The sequence below is a fragment of the Bos taurus genome, chromosome 27, assembly GCF_002263795.3.
Source record: "Bos taurus isolate L1 Dominette 01449 registration number 42190680 breed Hereford chromosome 27, ARS-UCD2.0, whole genome shotgun sequence".
In the NCBI taxonomy this organism is placed as follows: Eukaryota; Metazoa; Chordata; class Mammalia; order Artiodactyla; family Bovidae; genus Bos; species Bos taurus.
This window is the reverse complement of record NC_037354.1, coordinates 13,143,451-13,161,784: the sequence shown is the minus strand read 5'-3', so window position 1 is coordinate 13,161,784 and position 18,334 is coordinate 13,143,451. Positions and strand designations below refer to the sequence as shown.

At 41.9% G+C, this 18,334-nt stretch overlaps 1 protein-coding gene across 7 annotated transcripts in view; it reads right to left on the bottom strand.

The window, feature by feature from the left end:
* TENM3 (teneurin transmembrane protein 3) overlaps window positions 1-18,334 on the bottom strand; it is a 1,022,495-nt gene that overhangs the window by 612,654 nt on the left and 391,507 nt on the right. The window contains exon 1 of one of the 7 annotated variants that reach the window (XM_059882201.1): window positions 11,479-11,567. The exons of 5 other annotated variants lie outside the window; for them this stretch is intronic. The gene's annotated coding sequence lies outside the window, so the exon portion shown is untranslated. Of the gene's footprint in view, window positions 1-10,815; window positions 10,875-11,478; window positions 11,568-18,334 lie in introns of those variants that run through there. One more of the 7 variants, XM_059882200.1, reaches the window with a different exon arrangement.

Here is an 18,334-nt window from a genome sequence, read left to right as displayed (position 1 = left end):
CAATTATAAAAATCTAGAATCTTTTATAAAGGTTTGAAAAAGCAACTGCCATACTAAAGTGATCATGAAAGATAATTTTTAAAGTAGTTTCCTTACAAATATTTTCAATTTAATATCTAAAAATAGAAAATATTTGAGTTATATATCTTTCAGAACGGATATATACTTATCTATACATAAAATCTTACAAGGATAATAACTCAGAATAGGATATGAACATTATAAAGTCATCTGAAGTTTATACCGTATGTTTCAATGAATAAGAATAGAAAAAAACAGAATTATTTTAATTGTTAAAGAAAAAATTATTTCTTCACTTTTCAATTTTTACAGAAACTTTGCTACTCTTAAATGTTTAGAAGCTACAAGGCTCAGAAATATGAACCCATTTATTAAGGTAAATTAATTGTCTGTAATAAATTGTGCCTTTTTGGTGGCATCACTTATGTTTTACAATGAAAATGTCTTAACTCATATTTGATTCTTGAACAGAGTGAAATGGTCTTCTATGCTTGACACTGAGAAAAAACTGATACAAATATAAATACAATTAATTGTCCTGCCTGATTACTCAATTTAATGTATTCTTTGACCAAAAAAGGTCTCCTCTGAACATGACACCCTTCTCTCACAATTTTCTTTAGAATTGTTCATTCTAAATGGGAATATAATAAAATAAGAGGATAATTCTTTCTTTAAAAAAAATCTCTGACCAAAACATGCTCACTTTTTACATAAACAGAGAAAATTAACTATAACCTTTGTAATATGTGACAGCTTCATTTTTATATGCTTTTACTTCTTTCTCAAGTTGCCCTCATTATTACTTACAAGAAGAAAGCTTACAAGAACTTCAATCTGGTCACGGACCCAGAAAACTTCACTGAGTAGGCAAACCACTTAAAGGACTGAGAACCAGGCAGTAATCAGTTCACTGGTCATCTGGTAGAAGGGCAAAGTATCTTCCCAAACTTCTCGGGCTTCATTATCTTGCATCAAATTATGAACCTTTGGATTTTAGGAGTTGAATCTGTCAATGCCTAAAACACATGTTTAGACTACAGTTCTACATAAATATTAGATTTAGGAAAGGAACCAATTAACTTTTTAAAGGAAATGAAATGCTGGCCAGGCTAGTCTAGTGCTACTTGATAAAACCACTGTGTAATAGACTATGGGAGCACAGAATTAGGGGAGAATGTATAATCCTTCATCAAAGAGTGGCAGCTTATCCACAAAGCTTCCTCTTCCTGATGGGATATTCTTTTAAAAGTAATAACGAGGACTTAAAAACTATGTAACACTCCTCAACCAAAATTAGCCATTTATACCAATGAACCTTAATCCTAAAAGAACCAAAACTTCACCCAGAACACATTGAGATACTTTAAAGCCTAACATGTACAAATAATTTATATCTATTTCTAAATAAAACATGCTTACGTGTCACTATTAAAATTAAATAAGAAATACCCTAGAAGGAATGACATGACTGTTTTTTAAAAAAAGAAAAACAAAACAATAAACAATAAAACAGTCCCCCAAAGGTACAAGTAACAATCTCCAAGACTAAGAGCTAATATTTTGCTTTTTGTCAACATTTAAAATTTCCAAAGTGAGTTATAGACTTTGCAAAGCTCAAGTGGTAATTATGCAACTAATTCATATACCTTAAATGTGATAAATATATTTAAGATGTGATACATTAATGATCTGTGTTTAAGTAACTCACATTATCCTTTGCTAATAGCTAAATAGGAAATTCACCAACCTTGATCTGTGACAGTTCCTATCTGAAACACAATGCAGTTTTTAAAAGCTATTTTCATCAGAGGATGTGAGGAGAATTAATTGATGGCCCCTTACAAAACAAGTACTTGTCCTCCCCTTTATCTCTTTCTTTCGTTCATCAAAGATATCAAACACTGGCATGGTGGAACAGAACTATTTTGTTGGAAGGTGCAGATTTTATGCAAAACTTAAAGAAAAAGAGATTAGACTTCTGTACTGGCTATACTGATTCAAGGTTGATCCAACTTGCTGACATCACACTTAAATGAAATGCAAGATTATATGAATCTTACAACTTGAAACCAGAGTATCAGTAAATGATGTATCTTAAAATGTACCATTTATTTCACAAATTCATGCTGAGCAACTGAAGGACAATAGTACAAATACATCAATCATCTTTCATTTTTGTAATAAGTAACTTTTTTCATTATCTGTGTGGACATTGCACATATACGTATTAACAAATAGTCTTCAAGTGTCTAGATTATGTAAAATGAAGTATTTGCTAACTCAAAGTATTTTAATGATTTCGTGAACACCAGATTTGTCTAGTCATCTTAATTCATTTTAGGTTTCTTTAAAAACTTAGTCTGGAGCTAGTGAAGGTTTTGATTCCTAATATTTTAAAATTTCTTAATTATAGACTACAGAGCATAATACCCATATAAACACAAATCTGAGGTTCTGATTAGTGGAAACATATAAAAGATAAAAGCCATAAGTTTAGTTTAAATTTAAGGTTCATTTACACACACACATACATTAGTAAAACAATATCTGAATTTGAAAAAGTATAAAATGAGGACTTTTCTGTTTGAGGCTGTATTTTAAACTGCAATTTATTATACTTCAAATCTTTACATAAATAACTTTTAAAATAAATCTAATTGTAAAATTTCATTGTTTGCAATATTTCCCTTGAAAGTAATAACACTATACATACACTTCATCACCTAATATTATACAAATTAGAATAATATAAAAAATTAAATCACCATCAAAATACAGGACAGTAAATATTAAAGTATTTTAATCTTTAGCAAAGTATTGATTTAAAGTTCCTGCCATACATGTAGTTTTTAAAATTGGTTACAAAGAAAAAGGATTTTGTTGGCAAATCAACAAGCCAACACTGTTGACAAAATTTTTGTGATGCCAGAATCTTCTCATTCAGAGACTGAACATTATGAGGCAAAAGCAATCACTAAATAAGAAGTTTGCTCTATTTTATTGTTTAATCACAGGAAATATAGAACAGGCTATTCTATGCATATTTGGCTAGAAAAAGTTAAGTGGAAATATAAAAGTTACTCCAAGTGAGGACTGAATTCTGGTCAGACAGGTTCATGACTTAGTGATTAAACAACAACTGACAGGTATATCTTACCTATGTGTCAGAACTTTCATTTTTGTTTAAATGAAAATTTAAATGTGAAATATACTAGCAGCTTCACGGGAGAAAGACACGTTGAAAATGAACTCAAAGTAGAAAATATAAACATAGAAATATATTACAGATGGAAAATGTCTATTCTAATTTGAATAATAATATCAGGCAAGAAGTTCACTTCAGCTTCACCCCTTGCTAAACCCAAAGTCATCAACAGATTTGTAAGGTAACTAACATATTCTATTTTTACTAGAAGGTATAGTTATTTTCAAAAGCATTGTAATTCTTTAGGGATATTTCTTAAAGTATTAGTGAAGATGATAAGGGTTAACCTTTTAGTTATATCAAATTTTTCTCCAACTACTACTGATGCTATTGTAAAATTTAGCAACATCCCTGTAAGAAGAATGCCTTAAATTTGTGCCAATCAAGAGACAAAATATGGTTGGTTACACTATAGCTTTTATTCCTTTATGATATTAGAATGAGTCACTTTTCTCCATTTATTTGAATTACTAGATTAGTTACTATTTGCAGTTTTTTTCCTACCTTTATTATTCTGGTTATTGTACAAAATGCAAGAGGAAAGAGTTTACATTTTCAAACATTCATTTCATTTTTTGCTTATAAAAATGTAATAATGCTGTTCAAGATACTTTTTTTTGTTCTTCGGAGGGAAAAAAGAGTCACGTTTGTTCTTCTAGAACTATAGGACTGTCAGCTTTATTTAGCTGGAAGTTATTATAAATTCTGAAGAAATAAAATTTACATCTGTCTTCTCCTGGTTTTCATAATTCTTTTAAATGACAAGCCCTGTGCCAGCCTTTTTTTTTTTTTGAGCTATTTAAAAGTACCAGTTCCTCGCCAATTTTTCCCACTTCCATGTTGACAAATTCCAAATTCTCTGATACAAGTATTAGCACAGATGTTATACTTCAAAAGGGCATTTGGCAGATGAGAATAAACCATAAGTATAGTTTTCAATAGGTTCACTATGATAATTACCGAAATAAACACATCCCAACATGAACGTATCTACATGTGCTTCCTGCCAGTACATTAAAATACTTCATGAATTTCATGTTGCATGAAAAATTAAAACTTAAATGAAAGTCATTTCAATCCTGTCCTATGACTGTCTGTAGAACATACCTTCCAGTGTGTGACCCAAGTCCATGAGCTGTCCTAAGATACCTCTCCAGCAGAGAAGCCAAATGCTGAGCACAGCGCAGGTGCTAACACGCTCTTGAAGAAAGAAGGACCTCTTCTTTAGAAACGCCCCTGTTATCAAGATACTGCACCCCCCTCGCACTGATAGGGGTCCACAGTTCTAATCATAAAAGATTCGTCAAGCTTAACTTGAGGTGAAATCATCCATTCTAATAAGAGAATAGCTTTTCTCTTTTTTTCCTGGGCGAAGCAGGGACCACAAATTCACATCACCCCACTATTCAGAAGTGCTTAGAATCGGACTGAAGGCAGACAGTCGTCACCACGCTGTTATTTCTGTCTAAATTATGGCCATCTCAAGAGGAATTATCACAACAATTCTGGCAAGTGTAACTGATCACCGAAGAAATGGCAGTATGATGGAAATGTATTGGTTACAAGCCTGATCTTCAAAGATAAGTGATCTCATTAGTTACCTCCTAAATGAGCCTTTAAAATAATTGGAATGTTTCTTATACATCTCTACATAAAATTTATAATTATTAAATTATAAGTTACTGATAAGTCCCATATACAAAGAAAGTATCCTTATAAAACAGAGCTGTTAATACGCTTCTTTTCCTCAACAATATGAAGAACCATATACAATATTTAGAATTTCTTGAATGATTTTTTTAAAAAAGACAGTGAAGTTCAAATTCCCATGCAGGGACTTAAAATGCACATACTTAAAAAGTGAAAAAAAAAACCAACTAGAAGTTAATTTTCTCTTGTACTTACCCAATTAACTTAAATAACCAAATATGCCCTTTATAGACTGCTTTTCCTGTCAAATATGCTGCTAAACACAGACAGTGCTCAAAAGACCATCACTTTTTGTAACAGATTTTCATAATCATATTGCCTCCTCTTCCTCTCCTCCCCTCTCCCTTTCTCCCGCCCTCCCCCCTCAACTCCCCTCTCTTTTTTCCTCTGGTCTCTTTCTGCATATTCTTTTGGTTTTGAGGCAGAGATCCAGTAGACCCATAATAATTATAAAATTATTACTATGAAACAATGTGATAATATGATTACTATTAAGTAATATGATTCTCTCCCCTGGAAACCCAAATCACATCTTCCCCCCTTCTCTCCAGTGTCTCTAATAGAAGTAAAAAGTATTATACCATACTTGAAGATACTTTGTCAGTAAACAGCATCTCACACTAACTTTTCTATAATTGAACATGTATATATATCCAAGTGGGAATATATGCACCTATTTTTCTCAAAACACCTCATTTTCACAAAGGATGCTTGCTGTTTTGCATGCCCTAGGGTAAGCCAGAGGACTACAAACACAGAAAAGGACTTTTAAACGGCCACATCCCCACAAGTGGTTATCAACTCCTAATCTACAATAAAGAACACAACTATAGTATAGTTTGATAGAAGGATACATTTCATCCTACACATGCTCTTTATTGCATTAGAACCATCTATTATTTCACCGAAGTCATGGAACTCAGTTAAGACTGCCACCTATCACAGATTTGTTTGAAAAGTCAGAAGTAGCCCTTCCAAGACTGCAAAAGTATCAACAGGGCAGTAAAAGTCTCTTCGTCAACATCATCATTATCATCATCTGATATCCGATACGGTTTCAGTTCTTTACTCACATGGTTTATGAGTACATTCTATGATACTGACATTATTTGTATAGAGATTTATTTAAAGTAGAAACAAACAGGTTTGAATGGATGCTATCTTTTATGAGACTACTATGTAGCTTGTTCTAGCTAGCCAGTCATCAGTTATTGAATCAAAACTAGCAAAAGAACTTCAACAAAATTCTTTCAGTGAATGAATCCTATTGTGGTTTTGCTATATGAAACATCTATACATCTTACAGCATGTTTCTGTATTTTGATAGTCTATGTTCTAATGACTGGCTAGAAGAATGCTTTGAAAATGGCTATTTAAGGGCATTAGTTTAGTGTTAAAATTGTTTTTAATGAATGTTCATAACTGGAAAAACACTGATGCAATGTAAAGAATCCATTAATACAGAGAAGAAAATGAAAACACAACAAACACATTTCCTACAAAGTCTTTTTTCCCTGAAAACCAAGGACAATGCCACTATGGAACTTCATATGAACCTATAAAGCAGTTCCACCTTTATTTAAAAATCCTGCACACTCTGGCTATATTAGAATACCTATCGGTGTTAATCTTATAGTCTATGCTTTTAATATTTTATTTTACTGAGACTACAAGCATGTAGCACACTAAGCAATGCAATATGGACCAAAGCCCAGGAAAATCTTAATGTGGTCTTTCAGAAAAGAATGAAAAGCTGATAAAGCTGAGACTGGCTAGACACAGCTAAGAGACAGATGCAAATATCACAGTAGGGACAATACCATTCACCATTTTTCCAGGTTTCCAAAGAGGATAAAGAATTACCTCCACATGCATTACCTTTCATTGTCAGGATTATACCTACCGCCTTGTGAAATAAGTTATAATACATGCATGAGATGTAGATCTATAATTCTAAGAAATCCTTCAAAAACTCAACTAGAATGTTGATAATAAACAAAAAAGGAAATAACCTAAATGTATGTTTGCCACTTACACCCCAAAAGTGATAAAACCTTTTGATGAGCAAGAAAACACACCTTGAGGCCTACTGTATTGGGGAGAGGCTATTTTATTTGAAAACATATTAATGAATTGCGTCTTCATGCTTTATCTAGTTCTTAGAGAAAGTTCAAATTAGGTCCCTCAAAGGATGTTTTAATTATGAAAAGCAGTATTTTGAGACTTGTACAAGCCATCACACTTGTTTGGAAACAAATGACTTCTCAGGATATAGAAGTAATACTATCAATCACCAACAAGTTAATTCTATATAATAAGGCAGGTCTGGATGCAAACTGATCCACTGTGGAATGCTGTATCTAAAATTGATTACAATAGCACTCAAAATGAATGCAGCCCTCCAAACCACTTCTTTGCTCAGAAACATTAATCTCAATTAGAAGGAGAGCTTCATAATGGTAATGCTTGGTATAAAAAAGTATGAAATAAATCAGTTTTTATAAAACACAACAATTAATCAGTTTTGAAAGTAAGAATTTTTTTTTTCTTTTGTTACTCACAAAAGTTCCATCAGGACTCTTAAAATAGCTGGTATCACCAAAATCAGGTTCTGAATGTGTCCTCAAAGAAGCTTCCATGAGATAATTTCTAAGACTCAGTTGCTGAAACTTTTCAGTAGTATGGTATTATTATACTAGCTTTGCAGTGCACTTCTTTATTCTGAATGCATGTTAAATGCTTCTCCACTCTCATCCCACTTTATAAAACAAATATAACTTAAATGGAAAATTCAAAGGAATGTATAATTGGTTGCAGATCAGAGTAAAAGTTTGATAGCAAATTACTGTATTCTTTCCGGCTATTCTCCATCTACGTGTGTTGTCCTAAGAGTCAAAATAGACATTTGACTATCAAAACACTGGTAGATAAGTAATGCATAACTGAACATGCTTAATAGATTTCTACAGCACATCTTCAATAAAAGGGCAGATTATTCATTAATGCTGCTGAAGACACTGCTTCACATAAGTGCAATACCTGGATGACATTCCTCAGCCACCCAGAGACCAGGTCTTTTTAAGTGAAAAATAAAGCTTAACAGAAAGGAGGTAAATATATTTATACAACCAATATTAGTAAACTAATAAAGTTGTCTTTCTAGTGGTTTTCTATCAGACTTTGATCATCCTCAGGACTTATTTGCCAGTACTGTCATTAAAAGGATAAACTTCAGCATTTACAAGCATACTTTCACAGCTACTGCAAAAATATAATTTGGCAGCTGAAAGTTGATCAGGTATTTCTGGTAGCTCATTCAACTCACAATGATAGGAACACACTTTCGTCTGGATTCTTATTTGCTCGACTCTTTTACAAAGAGAATAATTATTCTTGGCTCCCAGAAGCAAAGATAAGAAGGACCAGCTTGAACTTGCTAACTGGATTATTATTGTTTAGCTAGGTTCTCTTTCCAAATAAATTTACAACTTTTCACTCTATTTAAGTGCTTTCATCTATTCAGAGGTAAGCATCCTTATCTTTCTTTGTCTTCAGCCTAATAAAGCAGGTTCTCTTTTCTAACCCAACAGACTCATGACACGCCTCCAAGATCATAGTATGAAAAGCCTCTATAATTTACCTAAAACATGTCTTTCTAGAAAATAAACACAGCCATGCAAAATGATTCAGTTTCAAAAAATAAGTAGTCAGAATTCTACTATAAATTCGTCTGGGTTATCTCAGATACCCAAGCAGTCCTCATCAGGGTCGATGTTCACTTTCTATGGGCTGCTAACACGGATGTCTTAGCACAGGATGCTAACAGATTTTCCAAATATATGAGCACTACTATAGATATTAGTATATAAGTTCATTTTTCATGAAAATTGTGTAGTATGTGTATAATAAATTTGTCTTACTCAAAGAAACTACTTTCCCTCATAATACGTTGTTTAAAAATTAAAAAAACAAAAAATAGTACCTTGGAGTAAGAGGAACACTAAAATTCATGTAAGGAAAGAGAAAAGATTGTTCAGAAAAATGCAACAGCAAAGAGAGATACAAGTAATCCTGAAACACACAATAGAATAACTAACTCATTATAACCCCACCCCCCCTTAAAGAATTTAGGAATAATTTGTGAATGCGGTGACATTTTAAAGTGGGATTAGCAAGTCTTATTACTGAACTAACCCCTCACTCTTAGAGCAAGAATTAAATATTTGCTCTGCATTTAGAATCACAAATCAAAAGTTTCAAGGCTCTTCCAAGAATTTCATATACTAAGAAATACAAGCTAAAAGTTTTAGATGATTAAGAATGTATTAAGGAACGCACAAAGCAAGGCTGTTGGCATATTTGTGAAATCTTTTGTTTCAACTGAAATATGAAAATCTATCATGAATTTTAATCACACAGTCTTAATTCTAAACTCTGTTCCTAATACACTAAAAAGACTACAAGTACTTCTCCAGGTAGGCAACTGGCCGGTGGGGTGTGTGTGTGCTGGGTATTTTAAACAAACTCCCAAAAGAAATAAAATCACCAAGTTCTGCTCGGTTGCAATACCATCTTTTGGGATACTCCTCCAAGCTCTCCAAAGATGCCAGTCCTGTCTTTTTTTTTTTCCTTATGACAACAGAAGGGAAAGGTAATTCCTGAACATATTTCTATTTCAGTGAAAAGACCACCCAGTGGATTCTGCCAGAGCCTGCAAATGTTTGACAAATACATTGTCAGAAGATAAGAAATAGAGTATTATGAAGAGACAGTCCTGTCCTCGGTATCTCGGCTGTCTGGGGCCCTGTAAAAGTGTTTGGACAGCGCTCCCTCTTCACTTCCACTGCACTTACCCCAAAGTCCCCCGGAAACTTTCCTCTAGCTTTAAATTACAATGACTTCAGTAAACAAAAAAGTATTTGCTGGATAACGGTAAAATTACTCCTTACCCTTCCTCTGCAATAAGAATTAGTAGCAGGTTACCACTGCAACCACCTTAAAGGTGAGGCAGTCACGGAATTCAAACTGCATAAGGTGTTCAGCAGAGATCGGACGAAGACGAACCCACCTCCATCTAAGATAGTTGAAGCTGTTGTAAAAATATTTCACTCTGTTGTAAAACATGATACCAACTTGCAGACTCAGGAATCTGTGCTCGTTATGCCCGGTTCGGGATATTTGCTTGTTTGCCTGCAGCCTCACCCGGAGTTTCAAACAGCTCAAGTTGCAGTCTAGATCCACCATTCCCTACACGATCCCAGCCGCTTTCTGCCTCCAGTCCTTCCCAACTTGGCTCCCCGAGATTTGGAGAAGCCAATTTTCCACTTCCCCGGAAGAGAGGTGACATCCCAGGCTCCCCACTCGCTGGAAGCCCCACAGGATCTTGCGAGATTCCTTCCTACTCACACAGAGGACCTGGGGCCGCACTACGAAACTGGGGATCGCCCCGACCAGAGCCGGGCGGGCTGGGCTCCCTGCCCCCACGGAGCGCCCCGGCCCGGCTGCCTTTCCCGGGGAATCAGGCAGCCCAGGGCTCCCCGATCTAGGGGGGAGCGGCGCCCAGATCCTCTGGCGAGAGGCAACCCGCGAAGTTCCCACCTGAGCTGACAGCCCGAGGTGTCAGGCGCGAGGGGAGGGGCGGGCACGGGGAGGCCGGGACCCGGGAGGCCAGCCCCGGGGAAAGCCTGCCCGCCGACGAGATGCTCCGGGGCCCCCGGGGCTGGCCAACTTGGCGGCGCCACCCAGCGCGGCTCGGAGAACCGCGCCGCCGGCCGGGCCGGCCTCCCGCCCGCCTTCCCTCCGGCTCGGGCGCCACGGCCCGGGCACTAGGACCCCCGAAAGGAACGAGGGCGCGCCGGCGGCGGCGCCGCACTTACCGCGCTCGGCTCGCCGCGCCGCCCGCTCGCTGCCCGGCCGCCGCCGCCGCCGCCGCGTCCACCCGAGCAGCGCGCGCGCGCGCACACACACACACACACACACACACTCACTCACACACACACACACACACACCCCGCACTTGGCCAAATTCAAAGGAGCCGGACGCGGGGGAGGGGGCCCCGCCGGGAGAGCGGGGCGGGGGAGGGGGTGCGGGGAGGGGGTCTCGGCAAGTGTTACAACTTCCTTCCCTGCGCACCGCCTGGCCGCGGCGGACGAGAGACGCGGCGAGGGGAGGGCAGCGCGCGCGGAGCGCCAATGAGTTCACTTTCTTTTTCTCCCCCGCGCTCTCCCTCTCTCCCTTCCCGCCGGCCCCCTCCAGCCTCCTCCTCCTCGGCCGGCGAGGCCCGGGCCGGAGTTTTTCGGTCCCCGGCCCCCCGGGGGAGCCGGAGAACGGAGAAGCGCGTGAGGTGAGCCCGCGAGCCGGGCGGGCGCAGGGCCCGGGAGGGGTACCCGGGACCTGAACGGGGTGACGTGGGAGACGCGCCGGACAGAGAGTGCCCGGGCCCCAGGCGCGTACACGTGTCCGTGTGTGTGTGTGTGTGTGTGTGCGTGTGTGTGTGCGCGCGCGAGAGAGAGTGCAGGAGCCGAACCGAGGAGCCTACCATGCGCTTCCCCCGTGCGGATTCGCGGGAGAGCCCAATCGCGGGGCGAGCTGGACCGGCCGCGATCATTTATAATCCCGGACTCCTCCGCGCCGCCACTTGTCAAGATGACAGGTACTTTATTTCTTCTCCTTCTCCTTTATTCGGAAAGAGAGATTCCCCGTTTACTGCCTTTTTCTGTCAAATGGGATTTGCCGGACTGAACCACGTTCGCCGCCCCTCCCTTCCTCCCGCCCTCCTCCCGGCCGCGTCGGGTTCGGGAAAGCACCGAGGCTCCCATGCTGCGACCAATCAGGGCATCTACTACTCCGGCCGTGATTTAGGGGTCATCCATGAATAACACTTCACGCTGATGAATGGCTCTGGCCGGCTCTGCGGCTCCGACGAGGGGTCTGCCCGCCGCTGATTGCAAACACTAACGAAGTTAAACAGCGCCCACTGAAATTCACACGCGCCAGCAAACTGCTTGGGGTACGCGCGTCGAGGCGGGGGGGGGGGTGTCTGTCCTTCTCCTCTCCGAGGGGCCCGGAGGAGGAGCTGGGGGAGGGGGCGGTAATTGCTTTGGACCTAAGTGTAAACGCTTGTCTGTGTAATCAAACCTTTAACCTTCTTCCAAAACTACTTTTCTTGATCTTCCGTAGGGTGGGCATTTCAGGTCAGCTGAGTCACCCGAGGAGGTGGGAGTGCAAGACACTGCCGGAAAGATAGATTTCGAGGCAGAAGGGTGTAATTAAGGATTTCCACCCCCCGGTAGGCGGCCCGTCCTTCACAGAGCCTCTGAAAATGACCCCGCCTTCCCTTCCAGAGTGACCTCTCGTCCGAGGCTGAGAAGTGTAAATGACCTTCCGACAGGGAAAGTCTGAGTCTCTAAACACTCAGGCTTCATCAGCAGCCCCGACGCGGCGCTGCCGGAGAACAAGTGTCCACCCTGGGGTTTCAGCTCCAGGACTGCAGCAAACGCCCCCCGGTCCGGGCACGGATTCTGGAGTCCCCCAGAGGCTGCACACTCCGCATTCTCTCTCTCTTCTCTCTCTCTCTCCCTCCCTGTTCTCCCCTCCAATTAGCAACCGAAGGCCACCCCTGCCTAGACGATGCTTGCTCTGGGAAGAAATAAAAAAGTTTACTGCTGTGCACTAGGCACTGTCACTTTTTACTCACTCAAGTTCCCCGGGAAACTCCGGGCTTTTCCGCCCCAGCCCACCCTAGCAGGAAGACAGGGCTCCCTCCCGGGGTAGCTTTAAGTTCAGTCTGCTCCGGAGTTTTGGAACAGCCAGCCCAAGACCTTAGCAGAGCAGACCGCAGGCTCTTCGGCCCCGCGAACCGGCGGGCACCTTTCGGTGCCGGGACCAGCGGAGGCCGAATCTGGACGTGTTCGCTCCGGGAAGACAGGAGCGCGCATGGCTCCTCTTGGGGCGCCCTAGCGTATTGGGGGTGGGGGGCGAGGTGCTGCTGAGGAATAGTGTCCCGCGCCACCCAGACATGTTCTTAGAAACGTGGCAGAGGGGCCCCGGAGCCTTCTCCTTCCACCTCCGCGTTCAACTTCAGAACAGAGGATTCCACCGACCTGCGTCTAACCCTACTTGGGCCGGAGGAAACATACTTGGCGTTTGTAAGCAGGTGCAGAATCAGACACAGACTAAGCCCCCGGAAAACAAGAACAATGCCTCCTAGAAAAGCCTGAACCTTTAGGATAGAGTTTCGCCAAAGTTTGGGGATCGAAATGACAAGAATATGTGAACTTAAATTAGTGTATCGAGTCCCCCAGTCTGAGTTCCCGAAGTTGCTAAGTGACTAAGCGTACTGCCACGCATTGCGTTAAGAAGTAGCAATCATACTTGAGCAACCAGACTGGCTCCCCGGCCTCCTGGGGCACCAGTGATGCTAAGCACCACAAACACATCTTTGAGGGAAGAATCTACAGTCGCCCTGGGGGTGGGTCAGCCTCCTTCCTGCCACGTGTATTTCACATTGGAAAAAACAAAACAGCAACAACAAGGTGGTGGGAGCAGATTACCAGCCTCCTTTCATTCTCGCCATTCTCGTTTTCTTAAGAAAACTTGTCAGTTAGGAAGGTACACTGGAGATGTGACTGACAAACGCACAAACACAAAATTTGCATCCTTGACAAGATCAGAAGGAAACTGGAAAGTTGATTCATAAATCACTGTTCGTAGTCCAGTTGCCACGAAAACATATTAAGTGTTCAAAACTTTCCTAGGGTATCCAGGTAACACCCTGCCCTGGTTCTTTCATGCCTTGTTATCTGGGGATACACACACACACAGAACAGACACAGACATGGAAAAGACACTTGGACCCATCCCAAAGGGGTTAGAAGAGCTACATTACTGGTAGAACAGGTGGAAGCTGGGGTGAGTGTTTCTCCTTTTCAGCTCCCCCCGCCCAGAACCCTCATTAGAGCTAATGCTGGTAATAAGGGTAAGAAACAATAGAATTCATAAAATTTAGAAATGGTAATAAATCTTGGAGCCTGTCTGGAGTCCAGCTCCCTGATACAGGATATTCAAAGTTTTTCTGTAGGTGATGCTGAACATTCACACTAATTGGATGCAGAGAGAAGATTCTAGAACTCATTATACGGGCCCCTTGCACTCTCTGCCAGGAGTCGCTGGTGGACAAAGCAGGCAGGTGTCTTGAGCAACGAATTCAAGCCTGAGGAAGCTCAGCCTGCAATCCAGCGTGTTAAGTTTCGGGCTTCGCCTTTTCTTCCTTTATTTTTCCCTCCCTAACAAAGAATTTCCATCGTTTGAGGCCCTTAGGAAAAGCTGGTGTTGTGCGGTGCCAAACTCCAGCGCACACTTTCTCCTCCAAATGAATCCCTGGAAAGCAGGCAGCTTGCTATGTGACCATCAGGCGTTTTGCCTCGCTGAGCGGTTGTCGGGGGAGGGCCAGGACGGGGGCCCCTGCTCACGCGGTGCCCTCGGCTGCAATAAAAACTCTAGCGAGCAAGGAGAAATGCAAGACGGCGCTGTCTGTTTTGCAAACCTCTGGCCGCTCACTGCAAACTGTGGCGGGCTGCTGCTGGTGACTTTGCCAGTTTAATGCAGCAGATCCTGCGGGGGGATAATAAGAGGGAGCTGGCGGCATCGGCCTCCCGTGGAGCCCCCTTGTCACACTGATACGCAGCTCTCCGGAAAAAAAAAAAAAATGCTGCCACGCTCCCCTCCTCGTAGCCCCTACTGTCTCTCCTGGAAATGTAGGCCTTCAGCCCTTGCAAGCTTCTGAAGAGAGCTGGGGGAGGAAGCCAGTGGGCAGACCCTCCAGCTCATTTTTCCATTAGGAAGGGTCTGACCGTGCCCTGGGGTCTGGGATGGGGTGGGGGTGGGGGGGGGCGTGTCTTGCCCCTCCGCTGAGGCAGGGCTGCCAGCACCTGCTCTGAGCCTCCAACCACTTCCCACCTGAAGGTGATGCTTGTCCATCATAATAAGCTTCACAGAGCCTTCCCAGGAGGGAGGCTGTTGTTTGGGGGCTGTCAGTTTTCTCCTTCTGTCCTAAAACTCCAGCCTGGAGTGTAGGGCCTGGGTGGCAGCTGTTCCTGCCTCCCTCCCATGGGGAGCAGACGGTCCCCCCGCAGCCACTTCCTCCTTTGACAGGGGGGCTTTCAGGCATGCAGAAGGAGAGCTCTGGACAGGCAGGTAGGAGGCTCTCCACCGAGGCTTGTGAACACCACTGGACTTCGGAGGTATTCTGTGGACTTACTACACCTGCTCTAAGGGGCTGAGGCTGAAGAGGCCTGCTCAGGGCACTCAGATTGGGGAGTTGCCTGGGCTGCATTCTCTCTCGCTGATCAGACTCCAAAGGATGATGAGAAGGGGAGGAAAGGCACCTGACCTCCCAGCTCCTCCTTTGAAAAGATCAGGAAAGCCAATAATGCATAGGAAGGAGGTTAGGTCTCAACTGGGGCTTCCCCTGGTGGCTCAGACGGTAGAGAATCTGCCTGCAATGCAGGAGACCCAGCTTCCATCCCTGGGTCGGGAAGATCCCTTGGAGGAGGAAATGACAACCCACTCCCGTATTCTTGCCTGGAGAATCTCATGGACAGAGGAGCCTGGTGGGCTGCAGTCCATGGGGTCCCAAGAGATGGACACAACTGAGTGACTAACACACTTCACAGGTCTCAACTGAGAACAAATAAGTGATGAGTCCCTTGAAACAGAGGCTGGGGCTGCTAGTCAGTGAGGAAAGCAAATCACTTTGCATGTAGCAAGTAATTAATCTGGAACAATCTACATCGCCAGGACTGGACTTACACACAGAGTGTCAGGGAGTGCTAATGTTCTCATCAGGAGTTCTGTTTCCCCCCTCTTTGCAAAAATAAGTGACCTATTTCTCTTGATTGTTGGGTTGAGGGAAACCACAGCACAAATACTCTGACTTGATCACTGACAAAGTCGTAAAATTAAATGACTGTTTGTAGTGGAAAACATGCTCATTACCTTTCATTTAAGCAAGATAGGGCTCTCTTAAGGCACATGCCTTTTGGAGCCACTGAGTGACCTGGTGATCAGACAAACCGAACTTTAAATGGGACCCTGTTTTTCTGGGACATTACTTTCTGTTCCTTTGCATAAACCAAGCCTGCAAGTGTCTCTGATCTTCGGTGGGAACACAGCTGTGGAACGTAACCCAACTGCTGACTTGGTTTTGCTTGAGCCACCTAAAAGACCTGGTTCTATGAAGGACTTGGAACACAGAGGCATCTTTTCACATTTTGGGTTAACTCCATATATGGGTTTAGAACCTGCTACATTATTATTCCACAGGCTTCCCTGGTAGCTCAGATGGTAAAGACTCTGCCTGCATCACAGGAGACCCCAGTTCAATCCCTGGTCAGGAAGATCCCCTGGAGGAGGGCATGGCAACCCACTCCAGTATTCTTGCCTGGAGAATCCTATGGACAGAGGAGCCTGGTGGGCTACAGTTCATGGGGTCGCAGAGTCGGACACAACTCAGTGACAGAGCACGCCCATCATTCCACACTAAAAGATGTGTCCTTTATCATTAATAGTTATCCTGGAGTGCCTTGTAAAATTTGTCATGTTTTCTATAAACTTTTTATTAAGTTGTATATGTACTGTATTTAAGGTATACATATAGTATATAGTGTATTCTAGGTATAAGTATATAGGGTATTTAAGGTAGGCTCTAGCAAGATTTATCACAAATTAGTGACACAGGATAATTTTGTTCATGATACAATGTTCGTTAGCTATTTTAGAATCCAGTCTGTGAGTTAACTTGTAAGCATAGGTTAAAAAGGGCTTCCCTGGTAGCTCAGCTGGTCAAGAATCTACCTGCAAGGTAGGAGACCCTGGTTTGATTCCTGAGTTGGGAAGATCCCCTGGAGAAGAAATAGGCCACCCATTCCAGGATTCTGGCTTGGAGAGTTCCATGGGGTTGCAAAGAGTCAGACACGACTGAGCGACTTTCACTTTCACTTTTTCATAGGTTACCAAAAAATTAGGAATCACATGGTTATAACTCAGTATAAGATTCACTGGAAATCTCCTCATTTTCCAGTAGTATCCTCCCCTCTCCTCCCTTTGCCGACTTTCTACTCTGAAATGTCCTGCACTTTCAGCCCGCTTTCTACTTATGAAAGTTGAAAGCACCGGTTAATGATCTTCCTTGGTATTTTCTGTGTGTAATAAGCGATGGCCCTGTCCTTTGCTAAGGGCCTTTCCCAGTAGTGGAGAGCTCCTGGAGCATCAATCATGGGCTTTATTCCTCTTTAAACCCACAGGGTCCAGCACAAAGCACTGTCATGTGGAAGATGCTCAAGAAATGGTTGTTGAATGAATGAGTGAGCGCATGGATAAAATATTTTCCTTGTGTTCAGTCATCCTGACTTTCTTTAAAAAAATATGTCCAATAAAAAATTGACTTTGAAAATATATTTATTAAGTATGCTTGTCTATTTTCCTGCCCATCTGTTTTGTAATGGCACATAGTTTAACCATTTGAATCATGAGAGCAAGCCACATGATTTTAGCTCTGGACTTAATGGACTTAGCTCAGAAACATTAGTAGTAGTAAAGACAAAAATAATAGGAAAAGGCAGAGGCCAATTTGATTTTCCTCTTTTTCAGTAAGATGCAATATTGAAATGTGGGGAACAACGTAGTAAGAACCTATTATATGCAGATGCTCTTAAGAATTTTCTATCAAACGTGGCGCGATGTATGAAACCTTTATTGTCTTCTGAATTTCCTTTGAATTTTTACTGGTAAGAAGTGAGGAGCCTGAGATGACTGCTTCTCATTTCTTCAAGACAAGGGTTCAGCTGGTATTGGGGAAACAATCTCTGTTTGTTCCTGTCTTCTCAGGGGGAGTGTTTCTAATTGATCTGGCATGGAATTTAGTTGGAGATGTATATGTTGCAACTGAAGCAGAGATCCTGTGTGCTTTGTAAACTGATAACCATACAGGCCTTATTTGAAACATTTGAGGATTTTTCAACATTACCCTGGGTTAAATTGAGCTATAAATTCTACTCAAATGTATATGTCTTGACAAATTCATCATCACTTGAAGAGAGATTCAATCCATGCTCCCCTCAGATTAATAAAGATGATGACCGCTTATCACAAATGCAAAGGTTCGTGGTGATAAAGTGCCATAATGTTGTACTTTGCACTGTTTAAATGCAAATTACCCATATTAAGCAGACATTTTCTACTGTTATCACTTGCAGTCGAATGGAAATGTTTAAAAATGATCTCTGGGTAAAGAAAAGGATATAGAGGCAAATCTATTTCCTCTTACCTCTTTTCAAGTGCACTTCGCTCTCATCGGGGAGATTTAATTAAGCAAGCTCAGCTAAGCTAAAAAGCAA